We start from the raw sequence: 6,081 nt of genomic DNA, 5'->3' as shown, positions 1-6,081 counted from the left end.
CATTTGGGGCTTATCTCAGTTTGGTCTGCTAGGTATAATAATACTAGAAGAGCGGTGAACAACATCAAACCAGTTGGTAAATACTTGTAAAATTGCTGTCATGTGAAATGGGCAAAATTAAAATTACAATGTGATTACAGGAAATTATACTTCCAAAGGCACTACAGCGTTCTGCAACGGTGGTTTAAAACACTGGAGTAAGCCTAACGTGTTGACGCAGTATGGTGGGTTGACATTGCAGGGTGCCATGCTGTTCCACTCTGTCTCAGGTTCTTAGCTGACGCCAACACCACGATATCTTAATCTGGTCTGATCTTTTGCGTCACTCAGTCTCACACGTGATAAACCCAGTCACCATTCAAAATTAAACAAGGTTTGGGGTTTGGTACGCAGAGACCTCAGCTTGCTTAGCACCACGGTAAATACACCATTAAAAACCCTTTCAATCGTTAATTAAAAATATAGAAAAGAAGAAAACCAGGTAAAGCCTGTGAAATGTAACGTGTTAAATACAGCTTTCATTTTAACAACATTCCTGGTTCCCTTCCCCTTAGCCAGACAGAGATTTTAGGAGGAAAAAAGCCCTTGTTTGATGGTTCTTTTAGATGGTATCAAAGATGGTAACAACTGTCCTTTCGGGGAAAAGAGAAGAAGTTAGTTGAGATGGGCTGGGGCTGTCACTGACGCTGTTGTTGTTAAAATCTGATCCTGTTTCCTAGAAGACAAAGCAAACGCACATAAAATGGGGAGGGAAAAGACCAGCAAAGAGAGAAAATGCAACTTCTGTCTCTGGTGTTGACTTTCACTTGCAACCTCACTGATGGTGAAACACAGGCATAGCACCCGGTTTTACCAGCCACTCCGAGATATGGCAAACTCGGACCAGCATCAGGGTGTTTAGAGCCTTGCTTTTGTTTGGCCCCTCTCTGGTCACAGGCTGACAACGGTGTTGCAGAATGTTTAGTCTTGGCTGGCTAAGCCAGACTATTATCAGACAGAAGGAGAAAGAGAGAGAGAAAAGAAATACGGTAGAAAAGGAAATGGACACATTGTGGGGGTGGGGGGAGACAAAGTCTCGCATCCCAGGTAGTGTTTGGAATTCAGCCGGAGCCGGTGGAGGTGGTGGTATCAACTGGGTTCCTCTCTCTGGTCCGTCTGGTCAGGACATCTCTCAGGATTAGGGTTAGGGACTCCAAAAGAAAGCGTCAGGCAGAATAGCCCAGCCCCTCATTGTGTTGCCCGCCAATTAGGCCTAATTCTCAACACACCCATTTTGGTTCACTGATTTTTGTCTCTCATTGTTCTTGTTTACCAGGCATGATCTTAACACAGTTCTTGAGTTACATCAGTGGGTGTTTTTGCTTGGATTAATTCAGTCTGTCTCCCTTTCATGCCTTTTCCCATCAACATTTGTTGTGATAGGTTATTGTGACCTCTTACAAACATACGCTCGCTTTTTACAGTCGAGCGCACAATGCGGGTAACTTTGTAGGCCAATTATCGCAACAACACCCTGCCCAAGAAAACTGTGGATGCTTCTCCAAATGTTTTCTTGTTTCCTCAAGTCTTTCTCCCTGAAGAGAGTTCTGGGTCTCCTGACCAAACATGCCATGAGGGCAGCAATTCCCATTCTCTTCTCCTCTGGATTTCAGAAGTACAAAGGCAGCCATGAAATCATTTCCAAGCACCTCATAGCAGTCCCTGGTTGGAATTCAAGGGGAATGGTTCTTATATTGTTACTTTTCCAGGTCAGTTCACCCCAGAAGGTGAATAACTCACCTTAACTTGAGCAACAGAAGCAAGAAAGATTGAGGAGCGATATTCTCCTGTCTTCTGACTAACAAGCTTAGCCATTGGCCAGTCCCCTCATGGACAGGCTTAGCCATTGGCCAATGAACCCAGGCTGCAATTTCAACTCTGCTCAATAGCAAGAAAATGGAGACTGCTATAATTATCACATGGGTGTGCCAGTGATGAAGCACCATTGAAAGAGATTGGTGTGACATGCAAATCTGCCTTTGCAAGGTAAGACCAGCTCTTTGGTGCAACTGGATACAGTCACCGCACTCAGTAGAGATTTACTCGTGTTTGGATTTCACCAGGTAAGACGTAGCTGAGATGCACGTATTTTAATGGTCCACTGGGTCTGCTGGTAAGTAACAGAGCTGGGAGACTGTAACGAGTGAGAGGCAGAAAAAGGATTATTTTATATTAAGACCCTGAGTGTTCGGATTCTTCTCCAAAAATATGCCCTTACGTTTTTTGCAAAAATAGGCCAGGGAGAGCTCACAGAAACAGGATGGGCAGGGAAAGCCCTGGTATGGAAGGGTGATCCAATGGTTAGTGACTTGGATTCAATTCCATCATTTCCTGCGTGACCTTGGGCACATCACTTAGCCTGCCTATGCCTCAGTTCCCCATCTGTAAATCGGGATGATGGTATTCCTCCTACCTCAATGGGGCGTGTGAGAGGATAAAGATATTAAAGTTTGTGAGGTGCCCAGGTACAATGGTAACGGCTGCCAGAGAAGTACTCAAAATCGAGACATGTTGCTGCAGAGTCGGAAGCAAATAAGTTCAGTGAGCATTTGAGAAGGTTCATGATGATCTGTTTTGGTTCAAGAAATGTCTGAGGTTTGGGGAGGTGGATGTACTGGAATAAGCAGCTGTGGTGGAAGGCTAATGTACCAAGGTTGCCTGGGCCCCCAGGGGGTGGGGGCAGGGCAGGTGAACTACCAATTCCTATTACTTCAATGGAAACCGAAGGGCAGAGCCTGTAAATTGTCACAGCTTCATTGACAAGGGCATCAGTTCAACTTCTCATTGATTCTCCTGACTAATGACTCCCTGACTTCTTCCAAACATTTCAGGAGCTTGCAGTAAGGGGTCTGGCGGGAATGTTAAAAATATTGTGCTTGGAAGGGAGGATGATATTCTGAATGTATTTATAGGGTATCCAGATACAGGAGAGATATGAGAGAGATGTTTTGTAGATATGAGAGAGAGAGAGAGAGAGAGAGAGAGAGAGAGGATGTATATACTTGTAGACAGCTATCTTTTCTCCCTTTAGCCACCTTTTCTTTCTTTTAACGTCTCCTGGCAGTTTGTCTTCATTATACAAAGGGTCTCTTCTGGTCCTTGCTCCTGTGAAGGTGGTGAGAAGTAGTTGGGTGGTTCCTTGCACCATGACTGGTGGTGGAATGTCCACTGCAATTTGACCTGTTTAGAACTCATCAATTCGTGGAGTTTTAGGGCAGAAGAAGGGATCACCGTGATCGGCACGTCCCCCGGCGATCCCTGGCCCAAGCCCCCACCTTCTGGTCGAGCAGAGCAGTTAGAAAGAGAGGCCAAAGCTGGCTTTAAGGACTCCGTGTCATGGAGAGTCCACCAGAATCCGGAAATAAGAACTGCAACCCCCAAAATACTGTAAAATTGGGAAAACCACCTGGGAGTGAATATTTCATCCTCAGTGAATTGCCCCTGTACCTGTCAGTGTCCCGGAGAGGCAGATTGAAGAGCCCAGAATCCGAGGTGTATGGTTTGAAAGATCTGTTTGCACAGAAGGGCAGGGACCGGAGGAGAAAGGGCACTTGTTGAGTTATCTCTTCCATCCGTGACTTGTGGAGGGCTTTTCTCTAGCTTTAACAAACGGTGTTGTCACCAATAGGGCCCTACCAAATTCACAGCCGTGAAAACCATGTCACAGACCATGAAATCTGGTCTCTCCCCATGAAAACTAGTCTTTTGTGTGCTTTCACCCTATACTATACACACTTCACAGGTGAGACAAGTGTTTCTCAAATTGGGGGTCCTGACCCAAAAGATAGTTGCAGGGGGGGTCACAAAGTTATTTTAGGGGGTTGCAGTCAGGCCTGCTGATGGGGGGGCAAAGGGGGCAATTGCCCAAGGGCCCGGATGATTTAAAAGGGCCCGGGGCCTCTGGCCACTGTCACGGTAGCAGCGGCCAGAAGCCCCGGCTCCAGTCGGTACCGAAGGAGCCAGGAAGGAGCCGGAGGGAGCAGTGGGAGGGTCCGGGGGGGATTACTGGCAGGAAGGAAGGAAGTAGGAAAAACAATGAACAGAGACACGGGGCGGAGCTCTGTAGCCTCCAAGGGAAGCTGGGAGCCCAGGCTGAACCGCTGGTGCTTCCCCAGCTGGGCCTGCGCCAGGGACAGACTTTCATTGAAAGTCTTTGTGTGCCCAGCCCGGGGGGACTTTCTCCAGCTGGACCCAGCCCTGGGCTCTGCCACCCCCGGCCCAGAGCTGGAGAGACCTGGGGCCAGTGCTGGGCAAGCAGGAAAGAGGAGCTGCACAAGGGCCCCAGGAGCTGCAGGTCTCGCAGCTCCTGGGGATCTGCTCCCAGGCGGGGCACATGCCTGGGTGGGGCCTGGACAGTGATGGAGCCACTGCCCTCCTGCGGCCCCTGGCTCGGGCTGGCTGTGCTCCGGGGCAGTGCTGGGGCGACAAAGAGCAGGCGGGGCCCAGGGGGCTTTCCCCTTGTGTGTCTGGGAGGGAGGGGTCAGGCAGGGACGGGATGGAAAATCACCCAGAGATGGGGGGAGAGGAAAGATGGTGTGAAATGTGGGGGGGGGGGGAGGTTAGGGGGGTTGAACTATCTCTGTGCAGCCAGGAACCCCCAGAGGCAGCCGAGCTGGTGTTAGGGGGAGGGGGACGAATGAAATCCCCTCTGATTTGGCCATTTCTCTCCCCCATTTCTCCCTGATTATCACTGATGGGTATAAAATCCAGGCAGGTTTCTCTCCTTTTCTCTCACGTTAGTGACCCTTTCTCTCATCTCCCCCTCCAATTTTGCCCCATTTTCTCTCTAATTCATCAATGTCAATGTAAAATCTCCTCTGATTTGGGATATTTTCCCATGCGTTTGACCTGCAGCGAAGTGTCCTTTGTCAGGTGGGAAACTGTTACCCTGAGTCATTCCCCAAATGGGAAGGGGCTTAGTGGGTGCAGCTTGCAGAGCCCTGAGACGCGGCTGCCCATTCTCTGCCAGCAACAAGGCATGGGACAGCCCAGGAAGGAGAAACTTCTGCAAATGGAGATTGCCCTGCCCCAGGTTACCCCCTCCTAGCTCCTGCCCCCCACAGTTGCCCAGTGCAGCTCCCTGCAGCCGCTAGCTGCTAGTCACCTACCCCTGCTCCTGCCCCCTCCCCACTGCTGGGGAGTTTTCCTGCTCCATACCCCCTCACTCACCCTCTTAAAATACCTCCCCAAATGGCTCCCTGCTGCCCACGTAGACTGGTGGTGGTGGGGAACTATCACTTTTGCTTTATTAGTTGAACTTTCATATGCAGTCCCGTCCCCCCTCCTCCCCACCCCCCGGGCCCTTTTAAATCACCCGGGCGGGCCGCAGGGCTCCTAGGCACATGTGGGGTGGTACTGGCAGCAGCAAAGGCAGCCAGGCGGGCATGTGAAAGGCAAAGACAGACCACGTCCACGCGGGCGCAGCTTGTGAGTAAGTGGCGTAAACCTCAGCCATCCTTTTCTAGGGGGCCCATGGACTGTTCTGCCCTGGGGTCCGGAATTGCTGTTGGTGGGTCTGGTCGCGGTATGGCCACCCTTACTTCTGCCCTGCCTTCAGAGCTGGGCGGCCGGAGCACGGCGACTGTTGGCCAGGCGCCCAGCTCTGAAGGCAGCGCCCTGCCAGCAGCAGCCCAGAAGTAAGGGTGGTAATACCAAACCAGGCCACCCTTCCGTCTGGGCTGCTGCTGGCCGCGGCTCTGCCTTCAGAGCTGGGATCCCAGCCAACAGTCATAGACTCATAGAATATCAGGGTTGGAAGGGACCTCAGGAGGTCATCTAGTCCAACCCCCTGCTCAAAGCAGGACCAATCCCCAATTTTTGCCCAGCTTCCTAAATGGCCCCCTCAAGGATTGAACTCACAACCCTGGGGTTAGCAGACCAATGCTCAAACCACTGAGCTATCCCTCATATAGCCAGTTGCTGCTTTCCAGCCACCCAGCTCTGAAGGCAGGGCCACTGCCAGCAACCGCACAGAAGTAAGGGTAGCAGTACCACAAACTCCCCCTGCAATAACCTCGTGACCCGCCCCGCCAGCTCCTTTTT

General features: G+C 50.8%; 1 protein-coding gene and 1 gene segment (V, D, J or C); both read left to right on the top strand.

Moving 5' to 3' along the window:
* Positions 1–6,081, top strand: part of LOC144273435 (immunoglobulin heavy constant gamma 2-like) — an 84,667-nt gene that overhangs the window by 27,876 nt on the left and 50,710 nt on the right.
* Positions 1–6,081, top strand: part of LOC144273762 (uncharacterized) — a 51,523-nt gene that overhangs the window by 27,680 nt on the left and 17,762 nt on the right. The gene's annotated exons all lie outside the window — the stretch shown is intronic.

This window comes from Eretmochelys imbricata, chromosome 13 (assembly GCF_965152235.1).
Source record: "Eretmochelys imbricata isolate rEreImb1 chromosome 13, rEreImb1.hap1, whole genome shotgun sequence".
In the NCBI taxonomy this organism is placed as follows: Eukaryota; Metazoa; Chordata; order Testudines; family Cheloniidae; genus Eretmochelys; species Eretmochelys imbricata.
This window is presented reverse-complemented; position numbering and strand designations above follow the sequence as displayed.